The following is a 17364-nucleotide window of genomic DNA, read 5'->3' on the forward strand; positions in this document are numbered from 1 at the left end:
ATAGAAGTCCTCAGTAAGGTTTTCCTATTTATGAAAAGCAGCCCCAAATCATTTTCCTTTCTAACAAAGAGAAGCCTGTAAAATCGAGCGGCAGACACAGATGCCAGCAGTTGTGGCAATCATGTTCAAAATGGTGGCTCTATCTTTCCTTCTCTGTCTGCCTTGTATACAGTAAGGGGCAGACAAGAGGGGACCTGCCGAGGGGAGAGTTCATTAGCATAATAAGATTAGGGTGGGGTGACCAGCCTTCCCTGCAGGCTATGTAGACATCACACCTGATCAAGCCAATCTCTGAGCCCTATGTAAATCAGACACTGCCTCTTCAAGCGGACTATAAAATCCCGGGCATCCACCACCAGCTGGTCTTCCCTCTCCAAAGTCCCCTCTCAATAGAGAGCTGGTTTTCTTTCTCTTTATTCTGCTTATTAAACTCAGTTCCTAAACTCCTCATGTATGTCCATGTCCTAAATTTCCCTGGCATAAGACGACAAACCCCAGATATATGCCCCAGACAACATATCTGCTTCAGAATGATCGATGTTTATTTTTTGTGAAACTCCTGAAGACATTCCTAGTAATTCACAAAGCACCATCTGAAAATCAGTACATTTAAAAGACTGATATATTACACAGACATTAGTAAAGAAGTTGGTGAAAGAAATTGGTTTTGAACCTTGCCTTTTGACTTTAGGTAACAAGTCACCTATTTCTATAGAAAAGGTACACACAAAGGAGGAGAAATATTTTCTGTAGTTGGTGAAACAAGATATGGAGGTTTAATTACACCACTGAAGGTAGAAAAATAACCAATAGAGAAACTAATGCATTTTATAACTGTACCAGGAGAAAGAAGGAGAGGGGGTGAAAGAGAATATGGTTAAGCTAAATCTTCAGCAGAGTAGGAAGCTTAATGTCTCAACCCAGAAATAGCCACATAAACATTTATTAACCAAATGAAAGTAACCACCAGAAGAAAACAGAAACAGCCAGAAATTATTGACCATGGGGCCACGGGAGCAGATGGGGAGGGGGAGAGAAGGAGGGACAGATTTTCTCTTTAAAGCAAAAAGGAGGAAAAGCTTTCATGGAGTTTTTAATTCCTCTTTCCATATCCACCAAAAGGAATAGTAAAGTCTATTCGTATACACACATGAAAATGTGATTCAAAAAATAAAACAATTAGGACAAAAATTGCTAATCTGTTCCACGCTGACTTCTATAATATTAAGATACTACAGAAGCCATCAAGCCCCTTCCCAGTGTTCCCCAAAAAAAGTTTTACCGGCCGGACACGGTGGCTCACACCTGTAATACCAGCACTTTGGGAGGCCAAGGAGGGCGGATCACGAGGTCAGGAGTTCGAGACCAGCTTGACCAAATGGTAAACCCTGTCTCTACTAAAAATACAAAAATTAGCCAGGCGTGGTGGCATATACCTGTAATCCCAGCTACTCAGAAGGCTGAGGCAGGAGACTCTCTTGAATCTGGGAACTGGAGGTTGCAGTGAGCTGACATTGTGCCACTGCATTCCAGCCTCAGTGACAGAGCAAGACTCTGTCCCAAAAAAAACGAAAAAAAGTTTTACCAAGGCAGAGAATTCCACTCTTTTGCCTGCTGGGAATAAAGTCAAATCAGATCTATCCCTTGCTGTCACCCCTGAACCTCCCTCTTCCTGCAGTGGGGAAAAAAAATGTTTAAAAACACACAAATGAAGCACTTTATATGTCAGGGTGGAATCTGCCTGTCCTCTGAAGTGGAACACATTAAATTTCTATAAAATTTCATTTTGGTGCCACAAATTCAATTCCAAACCACTCTATCATTTATTTTACTTCCCTGGACTGCTGAAGAATTGAAACAAAGCATGGATTTTGTTTTTCTTTTAAATATGAAGGTGCAAAACATTGGCAATTTTTCTCTCTAAAAAGGAAGTCATAAAAGATATATTAAAAATCATAAGATAACCCCAAAATCTATCTCCCTTTAAGGATATTAAGATCAACTGTAAAAAAGTCTCTTGAAACTTCCACATCAAAACATAAACTAACTTTGATCGATTTTGTCATAAATTGGTAGAATAGAAAGTTCTTTTTAATAACAATCGCTTCTCTAGAATAACTTCTACATTCAATAGAAATATCATTGTTACTTTTCACTGTCAAGTCTCACTTAAGGATCATAGCTACATTTGCCAAAACAACGCATAACATGTAAGACCAATGCATCTTGAATTCACAAGCAACCTAATTTTAATACTGAAGGAAAAATGAGTAGGTTACTTTTAAACTAGGAAACCAACAGCATAATGAATCTAGTTAAGTCTATGTAACTAAGAGCTGCCAATATGCACTGCAAGTTTGGTTTATAGCAAAAAAACACAAAAAACACGCTCTCTGCGGCCTTGATACATAAAGAAAACATACCCATTGTCCTGTTATAATCTATGTTACAATTGTCTGAACAGTGTCTTTTCCACAGGGACATTTCCATTTGGCTTTCTTCCTTCTGCAGCACTGCCAATTTCGTAGAACTGTTTGGATGTTTCACTCCATTACTTTCAAAGCCACCAAGTTTATGTGATCCAAAGTTAATTAGAAACACCGTAGAGTCACTGGAAATTTTAAATCTTAAGTATGTCTCTGAAGTTGTGAGTTCTCTCTTTTATTATTATTTTTAATTGACACATAATAATTATACATATTTATGGGGTACAATGTGATATTTTGATACGTGTATATAATGTGTATTGATCAAATCAGGACAATTAGTGTATCTATCACCTCAAACATTTATCCCTTGTTTGTGGTGGGAACACTGAAAAGCCTCTCTTCTACCTATTTTGAGATTTACACTACCCTATTTTTTGCTATCCTCACCCTACTATGCAATAGGACACCAGAACTTATTCTTCCTTCCTAATTGTAAATTCGTACCCACTGACAAACCTCTCTCCACCCTCCTATTCCCCTCCCTAGTTTTCATTAACCTGTTCTATTCACTACTTCCATGAGAGAAACATTCTTAGATTCCACGTAAGAGCGAGAACATGTAGTATTTTTCTTTCTGTATCTGGCTTATTTCATTTAACAAACATAATATCCTCTAACAACAACAACAAAAAAAATGTTGTGCTTAATATCCAAAAAATATGGACGACACACTCCTGAAGATTCTAACTTGTCATTTAGACACAAATTCTGAAATGGTTTCCAGTAGAAACCGGGTTCTTAATTACTGGCTTGAACAAAAACACCCAACAATGCCATCGAGCAAAATGAGTACATCTCTTTTAGGACCTTGTGCGTTTAAGGACTAAATTCTCAAACACTGAAGAAATTGTTTTTTATGTAAAGGTCACTGTTTAGAATACATGACATCCACATCACTCCCACCACTTGACCTTACCGCCATTGTTACACGTTTTGATTTAAGCAGGCTTTGCTTCAAACTAATACCTAGCTGATTAAACACCTCTGATCTAGAGATACTAGCTGTAAAGTAGACATTTCTTCAGAATCATGAAGCTTAAAGGAGAAATAACCAATTGGGTCACATCATTATATCTCTGCTCATAAAAACCAGAAAGCCAATTGTATAGTTTCTTGGTTTTGCTGCAGCAAAGATAGTATCAGAATAATTACACAAGACTTCAGTAAATGTCTTTTTTTTTTTTTTGAATTCTTCATCCCACCATTCAACTGAAGAGAAAAACTCTTAAGTTTGTTACTAGGTATGAAAGTGCAAAGAACTTTTCACTATCAGATAAAAAATTTAATGTAGGCTATAGTTACAGGTTCAGAAAACATGACAATATTCTTTAAGAGAGATTTATTGCCTTTTTGAGTTACTTCCATTGATTTCTCTTGTCTTCACACCCATGCTTCCTGCTGCACCACAATATTCTATTTTCTATTTGGATACTTATATTTACCGTCTGCCTACTACTAACTCATCTTTAATAAATTTTTAATGGATTTTTAGGGTGACCTTAGCAGACCATGCCTTTATTTCTTGCTTTAAGATGAACACTCCTTTCAAGTAATCTCTAAAGATTTAGGCCAAGGTCAGCTTCTCCATTTTTAGCAAAAATAGAAAAATAAATTGCAGGTTATGTTACAAGCAAGTTTAGGTTTCATGCTTCTGTCTATAAAACAATGCCATAATATTGATATTGCTGATATTTAAAATACTAAATAATTTGACTTCAGTGATGACAGAATAGTATTAATTCATTAAAACCGAATGTGTCTGACTTTTTGAACACATTTCTTATTCAGAAGATGACTTACACAAAGCTTGGAGAGCAGCAGAATAGTAATACAGAGCATGGCATTAAGTAAGGGCTTGTTAAATGTTATTGAATAAATAATAATCATTCTACTGGTAACTGTTTAAACCAAAAGCCTGCTCAGAAAGGAAAGAATAGAATTTGGTGGCTGCAAAGCCTGATCCAAATTTGAGCTCACCTGAAATAGCAAAATATATCCTGTGACTTTTGTGCAGTCACAGGATAATGACTCTTCATGTGGATACAGATGACCTTAAACTGTAAGGAGCACGTGTTTAATGAACAAAAATAAATTGGATAATTTGTATTAGTAATTGTTGGAAAAGCCCTTAGTACTCATCTCATTCATTCATACCCTCAAATAACATCCTACCTCCACCAAACTGATTCATCCACTGGCTCTGTTTGAAAACCTCCAAGAACAATCAAGTCACTTCCTGCCATTAGCCCATTCACTTCAATTTGGACAAGTGCATTATTATTTTTTTTGACTCCTAATTTATCTTCAAATGAGTTGACAGCATTTATTTAAGTTTTGGTCTCAAGACTTTTGTAGTAAGCTAAACTCCATGACACTTTTTTACATAAACTCTAATGTCATCTAGTCTCTTGGGTCTACTTGTGAAATTTAGTATGAAACTGCTTTGTTCCCCATTGTATTTTAGGGCCATGTTATAAATTTATAATATATTTTTATCGTGAAATAGTTCAAACATACAAAAAGCCTAAAATGACAAAAATATTCATATACCAACAAATTTTAATAATATTCATGTTTTCTATGTTTGCTTTAAAAAAAAGCACATCAGAGCAAAACAACAATGAAAATCTTCACAAATGCTGTTGAATCACTTTGTGTGACCTTCCCAAATCCTATCTTCTTCCCTCTCTCCCCAGAAGTAACCACCATATTTACTCTGAATCATTCCTCTGCATGTTACAGTTTTACTCATATATATGTATGCTTACATCTATAGAGTAATATTTAACAGCTTTTAAAGTTCATATACATTATATTCTCCTCTCCATACAAATGTGTGTGTATAAATATATATACATGTATGTATATATGTATCACTCCCTGCAACTTCCTTTACTTAACTTCCAAAGTGTGTCTGGGTTGACAAATATGGCTCCAGTTAATTCATTTTAACCACTGAATAACCACAACAACAACCAAAGGCATGCTGCAATGAAACTTGTATACTTGAGACACACGGGAGAGTTTCTTTAGAATATAAACCAAGACAAGAAGTTACTTGGCTGTAGGAAGGTGACATCTTCAACAATTAGCACACCAAAGGGATTGAATCAATCGATATACATTCCAGTGGTGTACATTAGCCCCCATGGCTTCACTTCCTTGAGCACACTTAGTAGAAGACTTTATACTTTTGCCAATCTAGTGGGAATTATATTTCACTGTGGTTTTATTTGCATTTCCCTAATTACCAACACGGCTGAGTGCCTTTGCTTATGGTCCTTGTCATTTCAACGTCGTTTGTCTGTGAACTGCCTGTTCACACGATTTGTCTTTTTTTCCCTTCTTGAGTTTCCAGTCTATTTTAGTTTTTTAAATATTTACTTTGCATATTCAGACACAAATCATTCAAACCTCCTCAAATTTTGTCTTATTACTTTATTTATAGTAACACAGACATTTTTAGTGCTAATGTAGTTGAATTTATGAATATTATCCTTTATTGTTTGTGCCTACTGTTTCTAGTATAAATAATTTTCCCTTCTGTGGGTAAAAGTTATCTTTACTTTCCTGTAAAACATAAAAGTATGGTTTTCACATTTATGTTTTTAATCTTCTTGGGACATAGCCTTATGTATATGGGATATAAACCATATATTATTTTTATCCATAAAGCTGAGCTTTGTCCCTGTAGCATTTATTAAGTACTTCAGCCTTTCCCTGTTGACTTATAATGTTACTCCTGTCATTTGTCATATTTTCATATTTCAGTGGTTCATTTGAGGACTCTCTATTATATTCCATTATTCTATTAAATTCTTGAAATAAAACCACACTTTTATCACACTGTGTAATTGCTTTATTTTATAATTAGCCTTGATAGAAAAGAGCCTTCATCATGTTCCTCTCCTTCAAAATTGCCTTAATCATACTTGGCTTTGTGCTCTTCAATGCACATTTTAGGATTAGTTTGTCCAGTAAAATTCCTACTGAGATTTAGACAGAAATTGCATTGAATTTGTAGGTTAATTAAGTGAAAATTCTCATTCTGTGACCCTGTACATGACAATGTTATATCTTTGTATTCCACTTTATCAGATTGTATAAATTTCTTCCATTAACACTTCAGATTTGTTTCAATAAAAACCTTCAAAACTTTTCTTGGATTTAGTTCCAGTTATTTAGTTCTTTGTTCTGCAGACACATGGAAAGAATTCTGTACATACGGGTTATAGAATTTTAAATATATTTTAGATTAAGCTTGTGTTTTCTTTTTCAAACATTCTCAATCCTTCTAATTTTTTTAAATGGTTTACCTCCCAATTTTATAGAAGCATAATAAAACGTCCCACCCTGACTGTCGATTTTTTCAAATTTACCTTGCAGTTCTGTCCATGAGGGCAGAAATTTTTGGCTCTGTTCACTTTTTCTCCCTACTGTTCAGAGTGATACTCAGCACATAGTAGACATAAAACAAATAATTGTTGAAAAACAATTGTTTTATATTTTTGGTGGATGTTTTTAGTAAGATGTAGCATCCTTTTTTATTCCTGTACATGATTTTTGCCTTAAATTTTATTTTGTCTGATATTAGTTTTGACACAATAGCTTTATTTTAACTTATTTTTCCTGATATATTTTTTCCCCATTCCTAAAGGAATTCATTTTAGGTTCAGACTTTCTGTGTGGTTTTGTTTAAGGTCTTTTGTTAGGGTTATACAGAATATTTTGAAATCATATCTGATAATCTCTGTATTTTAATGTGTTGATATTTACCTCACTGACTTCTGTAATGCCATCCTAATTTATCTTCTGTTTATCAACCTTTCTTCTTGCTTGTTTTTATTTGCCCTTTTAATTTCCTCTACTGGAATTCATAAATGCATAATATGATCCCTTTGTTGGTAGCATGCTAAAAATTATGTATCTATTCTTTCAGTAATTATCTTTAATTTTTTCCAATTTTTATTGTGGTAAAGTACACAGACCATAAAATTCTCATCTTAAACTATTTTTAGGTGTACAATTCAGTGGCATTAAGTACACTCATATTATTGTACAACCACCACTACCATCCATTTTTAGAACTCTTTTCATCTCGCAAAACTGAAACTCTATGACCATTAAACAATAACTTTCTATTTGGTCTTCACCCTAACCCATGACAACTATCATTCTATTTTCTGCCTTTATGAATTTGACTACTGTACATACCTCACATAAATGGAGTCATACTATACTGTCTTTTTGTGACTAGTTTATTTCACTTAGCATAATGTCCTCAAGGTTGGTTCATCCATTTACAGCATGCATCCAAATTTTCTTCCTTGTAAAGGCTGAACAATGTTCCATTGTTACGTACATTTCACATTTTGCTTATTCATTCATCTGTGGATAGACACTTGGGTTGCTTCTACCTTTTAGCTATTATAAATAATACTGCTATGAATATAGGTATACAAATGCCTTGAACCTCTGCTGTTGATTCTTTGAGGTATATACCCAGAAGTGAAATTGCTGGATCATATGGTCATTCTATTTATTTAAGGAACCACCATACTGTTTTCCATAGTAGTTGTACCATTTTACCTTCCCAATGACAGTATAAAAGAGTTCCAATATCTCCAAATCCTCACCAGCATTATTTTTAATAGTAGCCATACTAATACATGTGAGGTAGTAATTGTCCTCAAATTGTTAGCATTCGTATGTAAGTACAAATTGTTATTACAAAGCAAAGATTATTCTAAATGTTCACCTCATCCTAAACATGTCACAGATCCAACAACAGTTTAACTACTCAGTGAAGTTATTCTCTTTTCTCCTTTAATTCCTATCCACTATTTTATACGTATCTTCTGAAAGGTTATTTTATAGTCAATATAAATTTTATGTATTAATTGTTGTGCTAACAACATTTTTCTCCTAAAGTAGTTTTAATAAAAGTTAGAACTCTCAATTGTTATAGATCTGAAAAAAATTCCTGAATGACAATATAGCTGAAAATAAAGTTCTAGGCTGAACTCTCAAGTTATTGTAGCACTTTGAAGCCACTGCTCTGCTTTTTCTAGTAACTACTGGTGTTGAGAAGTCAGCTGTCCAGCTAAGTGGCATTCATTTAAAGCAAATGTATCTTGTCTTTCAGGATTATTTTAACAGTTTCTTTTTGTTACTAACATTCTATAGTTTCACAATAATCTGTCAAGTTGTAGATTTATTCATTCTGCCAATCTCAGGACTCACGGATTTTGGTCTGGAAATCTGTAGATTTTTGCTTGAAATATTGATGTTTCACAGGACTTGTCATTCTCCTCTAAAGCTCCTTAGTCTGTCTTCTGTATCTTCTAACTACTCATTTGTATGCTTTGCCTCTCTGTGTGCTCATTTGAGTGAATTTCTCAGCATTGCCTCTGGTCCGCAAACTCCCTCACCATGTATAGTTCATTTAATATGCTGCATTTAAAAATATTTCAATGTCATGGTTTTTTCCTTTTTTTTAGTTCCCTTTTACATAAGCATCTGTCCTTGTTTTCTTTGTTTATATATTTTATAATCTCATGCTTTTTAATAAAAATTAAAATCCATTGTACTACAGTTCTAAAAGAAGAGTGTCTTTAGGAATAAAATTCTTCTGAGTGTTGATGAGCTTTCAGAGCGTTACATTCATTCATATGTTTTGGAATTTTAGTTTGCACATCTTGAATATTTTGTTTTGTTTTTTAATGTTATTTTCTCTTTCCATCTTTTTCTGAGTTTCCCCTCCACATTGAGAGGATTTGAAATTACCACTTTTCAAACCCTCAGGACCCTCAGGTCTTCTAATGAAATTTTGGGGCTCTTAAAATTGCACATACAGTTAGTGAGCCACCAGAACACAGCTTAGTTTAGTGTCAGATGGGAAACTATGTGGGATCTTCCTTTATTCTAGCTCAGCTGCTTGCTTACATCCTGTTATGGACTGAATGTTCATGTCTCCCCAAAACTTAGTTTTTAAAATTCTAACCCCAATAGGACGGGATTAGGTGGTGAGGCCCTTGGCAGGTGATTAGGTCATAAATGGGATTTGTGCCCTTATTAGAGCTTTCTTTCTCTTTCTGCTATGTGAAGAAACATGGAGAAGTCAGCAGTCTGTAACACAGAAGAGAGCTCTCACCAGAATCCAACCATGCTGGCACCCTAATCTCAGACTTCCAGCCTCCAAAACTGTGAGATATATATTTCTGTTGTTTATAAGCCACCCAGACCACAGATTTTTTTTTTTTTTCATAAAATTTTTTTCAAAAAAGCCTACAGCACCCGGTATTCCCAGGCGGTCTCCCATCCAAGTACTAACCAGGCCCAACCCTGCTTAGCTTTCAAGATCAGACAAGATCAGCCGCGTTCAGGGTGGTATGGCTGTAGACCAGACTACAGTATTTTAATATAGCACCAGAATTAACTTAGACACATCCAGTTCCCAAAGAGTGGCAGTTTTTGGCGTGTTTGTTTACCACCTCCCAGCCTGCTTTCATAACCCTCCTTACACTCTCTAGATTTAAACAAGAAGTCTTCTTCAGGGCCTCATCCCCATGGAGCATTTTTATTCCCCTTTCTCCCTAAAAGGTCAAAAATCCCACAACTTTCTGCTTGAGGTCCTAAGCCAGAAGATGTGTGGCACAGCTACATTTATCATATTCTATTCCTCTTTGCCAGAGGTGTGTAAACCAGAGCAACTCCATCTTGAATAGGAGCTGGGTAAAATAAGGCTGAGACCCACTGAGCTGCACTCCCAGATGGTTAGGCATTCTGACTTACAGGATGAGACAGAAGTCAGCACAAGATACAGGTCATAAAGACCTCGTTGATAAAACAGGTTGCAGTAAAGAAGCAGCTAAAAACCACCAAAATCAAGGTGGCAACAAGACCGACCTCTAGTCATCTTCACTGCTACATTCTGACCAGTACCATGACAGTTTACAAATGACATGACAACATCAGGAAGTTACCCTATATGGTCTAAAAAGGGGAGGCATGAATAATCCATTTCTTGTTCAGCACAGCATCAAGAAATAACTATAAAAATGAGCAACTAGCTACTCTCAGGGCTGCTCTGTCTATGGAATAGCCATTCTTTTATTCTTCCACTTTCTGAGTAAACTTGCTTTCACATTACTCTATGGACTCACCCTGAATTCTTTCTTACATGAGATCCAAGAACCCTCTCTTGGGGTCTGTATCAGGACCCCATTCCTATGAGATCTGTTTCAGTCAATGGAGATTATTTTTTCCTTTAATTCACATTTTTGCTTTGTTTTAGTCCAGTAATGCATTTTATGATTTTCTCTTGTCACAGTTTACCCATGTGTTTGAAGCACAGAATGCATTACAGCATTAATGCATGCTGCCGTCTTGACCAGAAGTCCATATTATGATAATTTTGAAAGTTGAGGCCACTTTCTCACTTACTCTTTTCTTTCTTGGGTTTCATTTGCATTTGAAATTCTTTGGATGGAATCATGCTGCCAGCTGTAAATTTACCAAAATGTGATTTTGCCATTCCCACAGTACCATCCATGTTATTGAGAACATCATGAGAAATTTTGCCAAATGCTCTACTGATATTTAAATACCTAGATTGTTCCACATCTAAGAGGGAAATGACTTAACTCTGGCATGAGTTAGTCTTGGTAAACTCCACAGTCAGTTAATAATCTTTTCTAAAACTTGCTCCAAAGAAGTGTCAACTTATATAAGCCCAATTTGATGACCATTTAAAAATAGTAGAGTAAATATCATTATTATGCCAGGAATTCTGCAAGGACTTCTCTGTAGGACCTCTCCCAAATTATGCAATTCTTTAAAACAAGCAAGTGGTTATTTTCCCACCTCTGCACCTTTACCTTCATAAAACATCTATCCAAAAAGTATGTATTCGGATCTGAGGAAGAGCCTTCATTTACAAGATCAAGGTGCGCACAGTTCTCTGTCTTGAGCTTTCATTTTTTCTTAATTATGTTTATCTATTCTATACTTGTCCATTTTAAAGTTATTCTCCTTGATAAAGAAGGACTAAGCATAAAAACTGAATAATTAAGCTTATTCACATCTGTAAACAAGATCCTTCAGTGGTATCTTATCCTTTTCCTTAACCTTTACATATATATTTACATGTGCTCAGTCAAGGGCTGCCAAAGGAGTTACATTAGTTAGTTTTCAATCAACTATTATATATTTATAAATAATTAAAAAAAGAAATTATATTAAATATAAAAAATCAAGCAAGAGAATTCCAAAGGATTCTCTGCAAGTCATTTTTGACATAAGTAAATATTTCATGACAAAAGAGAAGCTCCCAAAATCATATCTATTATCTTTTATAGAGAATGGTTTCCTGTTTATAAAATATCTGAGCTTTTAATTTTTAAAAAATCCTGAACAAGCCTGATCAAATGGCTAAACCCTCAAAGTATATAAAAGATCCCTTGACGATATCAAGAAAATTTGTCAAATAACAGAAGTAGTGATCATGATATCAGTATCTAATATATATATAGGCACTTACCACGTATCAAAGTGTTTATTAAGCACTTTACATGAATTATCTCATCAAATCCTTTTTAAAAACTCTTAGGTAGTGTACTGAGTCTAACAGTGTTTCTTAAAAAATTCATGCCCACCTTGAACCTCTGAATGTGATGACCTTATTTAAAAATATGGTCTTTGCTGATGTAATTAGAGAATATGAGGTTACACTGGATTAGGATGAGCCCTAATCCTATGACTGACATCCTTAAAGAGAAAACAGAAACAGACTCCCAGGAAGAATGACATGTGAAGATGGAGACATAGATGAGAGTGATACATCTACGAACCAAAAAATCATGAAGCCCATCAGAAGCTAGGAAGAGGCAAGGAAGGATCATCTTACAGAGCCTTCAGAGAGAGCATGGCCTGCTGAAGCCTTGATTTCAGAATTCTATTACCTGGAACTCTGAGAAAAAACTTTTTGTTGTTTTAAGCCATCAGGTTTTTGATATCTTCTTGTGACAGCCCTAGGAAGCTAATACAGGTAGGTACTCTTTGTTATCCCACTTTATAGATTAAAAAACTGAGGTTCCAGAAGGTCAGGTACTTCATCCAAGATCAAAAGGCTTGTAAACCGCAAAACTGGAATGAAAACCCAGGAAGCCTGACCTCAAACCCAGGCATCCCCTCCCCCATGTTTGTGTGTGTGTATTTGTGTGTGTATGTATGTGTACATATATAATATACATATACAAACATAAATACATACACATACAAACACACGCAACCCCAAATGGCCATAAAGTACTATAGATATTAGTGCTATGAAAGTTTGGAGGTGATGCAAAAGCATTTCAGGATTCTTATCAGTTTTCTCTTCAAGGAAGTAGAACTTGTGCTGGACCTTACATTTTGATAAAATTAAATTAAGCCAATTCAAATTGGAGGGGTAGGGATGGACAATGGATCACAAGATGAAATGTGATGACTGCTAAATTATTCTGGCTATAGCACAGAATCCAGGAAAAGACTAAAGTGAAGAAGATCGGAATGGAGAGTGAAGGACAATGGTGGAGCACCACATACACCAGGAAAAGGAAGTGTGTCTTTACCATAAAGGTGCAAATTGCTATTATAAATTAGTATACAGAAGTATTTCCATCCACAAAGAAGACAATGAAAACTGTACATTTGAAAGATTAATCTAGTGACCATTCAGAATATGACCTAGAGGGGAACAATGTTGGTGAGAAAGAAACTATTTCAGAGAACAAAGCAATAATATAAGCATGAGGAAGTAAAGGCCTAGATTTGATTGGGAGCAAAGAGATCAAACAGTAAGATCTGAGATATGTATTTCTCAGATAAAGATCTGAGAAATGTTACAAAAGAGATAAAAGAAATTGATTTCTGATTGACTTGTTTAGTGGCAATATTGAGAAAGGAAAGGAAGCAAACAAGTGCCAGTTATATTATTTAAAAAAATAAAGATAGAAGCAGGATTAGAAAAACTGATTAACAAATTTAGTTTAACTATCTACATCAAAGATTATCTTAAATGTTTCTATCATGAAAATGCATTAACCCAATTTGTCTCTGTAATTACTATTCTATAAAATACTATAAATTGTTTTTGTTAAATATTATGGTCTTTCTCCTATGTTTACATAATATCCTAAAAGCTGGTGACCTTGTAAGTGAGAAATAAATTCCCAAATTATAACATATAACTTGGAAATTGTCATTGTCATATAACACATTTCCATAGGAAAAATAGCAATTGGATCAGCCAAAGAAAAACGAACAAGTTTTTGCTTCAGACTACTTAGTGTCCCCATAAATTAATCTATTAGTAATCAAAAATAAGACTGGCATATTTCACAATTTTCCTAGCAAACTGATCTTTTATGAGCATGCACGTAGCAAATCAGGAAATGATCACCACATTTCAGGAAGAAATATTTACCTAGTCAGCAAAAATCGAGATGTCACATGCAATCCTCTCTCTATTACAAGGGCATGAAAAAGGTCAAGTTTGTTCAATTTCCTAGCACAAAGCTAACATATATGAAACAAAATATAGTTTCATTGAAAATTAAGTCCAAGAATTTTAATTTTTTACAGAAACACTTCCAAGTTGCATCCAAACACCTACCTGTACTTGACTAGCTGAGGAGAAAATGATAATTGCCAATACATATTTCACCAACATAAGAAAGTACTTTGTCTTAGTTCTCATCTCCTCAAGTTATGTGGGCAATGTAATGAAGACCTTATTACATTGGACAATATCTGGCTTATAAGATATCTGAAACATTTACTGACCCCATGAGACACGCCAGAATAATGGGAGTGGGCAGTATGATATATTAATATTAATCCCACACCAAGACTTTGTGATTCAGATCTTTTTCTACACTGTAAAATGATATACAGTTCTCCTCTTCATCCCATCACCGTTAACAACCATATGTAAATACTTTGTCTAATAGCTACCAGCAACAGATAAGACAACCACCAGACTTATATGGTTTGACTTAGAATTTACAGAGAAGATGAAAAATTCAAGATCTGATTCTAATCATGAGTCTACACAGTTTTAAAATGAAAGGTTAGAGGTTGTCCATGTTCTGTAACAACATAATTTTGAGATATTTCTTGCATGTGTTTCTCCATACCCTAACCTCTAAGTCTTATTTGTGTTTCCCTGATCAATATATACCACCACTACTCCCAACATACCTCAATATTTCAGCAGCACTAAGAATGTTAAAATGACATTTTCAATGGAGAAAGATTCCTATTCAAGTCTATATTTTATTGCAACACAGACTATTTGATTAGTTAATATCACACAGAGCTGGAATCATTGTCTTCACATCAGCTTTAAATTTCTGTTTGAGGACATGAATGTGTTACTCTAATCAAATAAAAATATACCCCAACAAAATTTTCCACAAAATAAAGAGAAAATTCACTCATGGAGTTCACTTTTGAGGTTCTCTTCTTCTTGCTTTTTAAGAATCTATTGAAATTAATGCAGACTTATTGCAACAACTACTTCAACCCCAGCTAGAATATAGATTTCTTATGATCAAGAAACATATCTTAAAGTATTTTTATATTCTCCATATTATCAAGTACAGTGTTAAATACACAATGGAATTTGAGTAAATATTTATTAATTAAAAAGGGGAAATCTTTATTTCACTTTTGGATCTGTAGAAGAAGTGGCCTGGTATCACTCAACAGCAGGAAAAATACTTCACGACCTCTAAATAAGGACATTTAGATGGAAGAATTTGAAGATAATTTCCATGTCTTCCTAATAAACGAACCATCTTCTCTTCACTTTGTAATTTAGAAATCCACAGCAATAGTTTGATTTCAAATACCAACCTAAATGACAGCCCCATCATTCAAACTCTGAGTACAGATGGCTGACATTCTAGTCAGGCTGAGACAGAGTTCTGCATTTGTTAAATTTGTAAAGGTCTTTATTAAATAGTTCCTTTATTAAAGGATCTCCTGCTCTTTCAAAAAAAATCCTAAATGCTGTCAAAATATTTTATGTTCCAATTATTGTTTTAATTATGAAAATATATGCATCCAATTGAATTTTAAAAATTACTCTTACATTCACGTGCCCCACTTTTCTACAAATTTATTTTAAAAAGTAATCTCTTTGAAAGCCAAAACAACATTAGAGATGTCATATCCATAAAAAACCCTCATAACAAGTTCATTGCTACAATTTCCAAAACTTTCAGAACCTGTAAATTAACTCAGAATCTACTGAAGAGATAATTAGGAGGCAATAAAAGAAAATGGACATGGAGTTAGACGCCAACTAGATTCTATTCATGGCTCTTCCACTTACTAGCTCTAAATTTAGGCAAGTTACTCCGGACTCTGTTTCCCTCATGGGTGAAATGTGAGGTAACTGACTCTACTTCATAAGATGGTTGTGAGAATCAACGTAATAATACACATTCAGTGACTATCACAGGACCTGGCACATATCTACTCAATAATTGCTAACACTTACAACTTGAGGGAAGATAGGTGAGAGTGGAGCATGAGAAAGAAAGGGAGAAGTGAGAGAAGAGATTTTCAGGAGCATAGTTTTCTTTCTTAAAGACATGGCACAGATGTTCTGGTCAGAGGCAGCTCATTGAGGGGTTCAAAACATGGTCAGTATGTGATTTGATTGAGTAAGTGAATAAAGGAAGAGAAAAGAAAAGAACTAAAAGATAAAGAAAAGGAACAGAAAGTAGAAGAAAAGAAACAAGTTAAAAAGAGTTATACTATTTACCTTAGTAACATGTGAAACAAAGAAACACAAACGAGAAAGGAGTAGAGCATTGTCACCCACGTCAGTAAATACTGACAAACGTAGATTGGGTTAAATACAATTTGAAAGACTAAACTGAATAAATGTGATTCTAACAATGCCTGAGAACAGTTTCCAAATTAAAACAACTTGTCTACCTTATAAAGTCACATGTGAATATCAGAACTTACCATCTTTTACCATGGATGCACAGTTACGTCAATCTTTGGTATTCCATGCCTAAATCCCACATCTGGGAAAACTGTGAAAAATAATGGTTTTGCTCCACTTTTATATGACCTATTTTCCCCAGGTTAAAAATTGTCATTTTTAACTCTATACATTATTTATGCCAATCATATAAAAATGGATTTAGCCAAACACGGTGACTCACACCTGGAATCCCAGCACTTTGAAAGGTCGAGGTGAGAGGATAGCTTGAGCTCAGGAGTTCAAGGCCACCTTGGGCAACGCAGAAAGACCTGAACTCTGCAAAAAGTTTAAAACTTAGCCAGGCATGGTGGCATGCATGGTCCCAGCTACTGAGGGGCTGAGGTGGGAGGATTGCTTGAGCCTGGGAAGTAGAGGATTCAGGGAGCCATGACTATGCCACTGCATGCCAGCCTGGGAGACAGAATGAGATCCTGGCTCCAAAAAAAAAAAAAAAAAAAAGAAAGAAAGAAAAGAAAAAAAGATTTAAAGCAAAACAAACATCATCCAAAAGTGAACTGTAAGAGAGACACTCGAATCAGAGTGGTCTGGCAAGAATCAAAGAAAGAAAAAAACATTTGTAATTTCTCAGAAACCTAGGTTACAATGACCATACTTTCTCAATTACTACACTGCCCTTAAGCAATGAAGTTTATATACAAGTTGATTATGTTTTTGTTCACTGGAATCTAAGATGCTTCTTATTATCTCAGAATATTGAAATACTTATGACTTAGGCAACAGCTGCAACTCTTAGATGATTTTCAAATGAGCTAAATACAGAGATTTGTGAAAATGAATTATGAACATGCAAACACATAACAGACA

At 34.8% G+C, this 17364-nt stretch overlaps 1 non-coding gene across 1 annotated transcript; it reads right to left on the reverse strand.

Moving 5' to 3' along the window:
* Nucleotides 1-9773: 9773 nt before the first annotated feature.
* Nucleotides 9774-9892, reverse strand: LOC135269744 (5S ribosomal RNA). The gene has a single exon (XR_010338008.1). It is a non-coding gene; the product is annotated as a 5S ribosomal RNA (ribosomal RNA).
* Between the last annotated feature and the right edge of the window lie 7472 nt (nucleotides 9893-17364).

Source organism: Aotus nancymaae, unplaced genomic scaffold (assembly GCF_030222135.1).
Source record: "Aotus nancymaae isolate 86718 unplaced genomic scaffold, 86718_ANA_hifiasm-v0.15.2.pri h1tg000057l, whole genome shotgun sequence".
Classification (NCBI taxonomy): Eukaryota; Metazoa; Chordata; class Mammalia; order Primates; family Aotidae; genus Aotus; species Aotus nancymaae.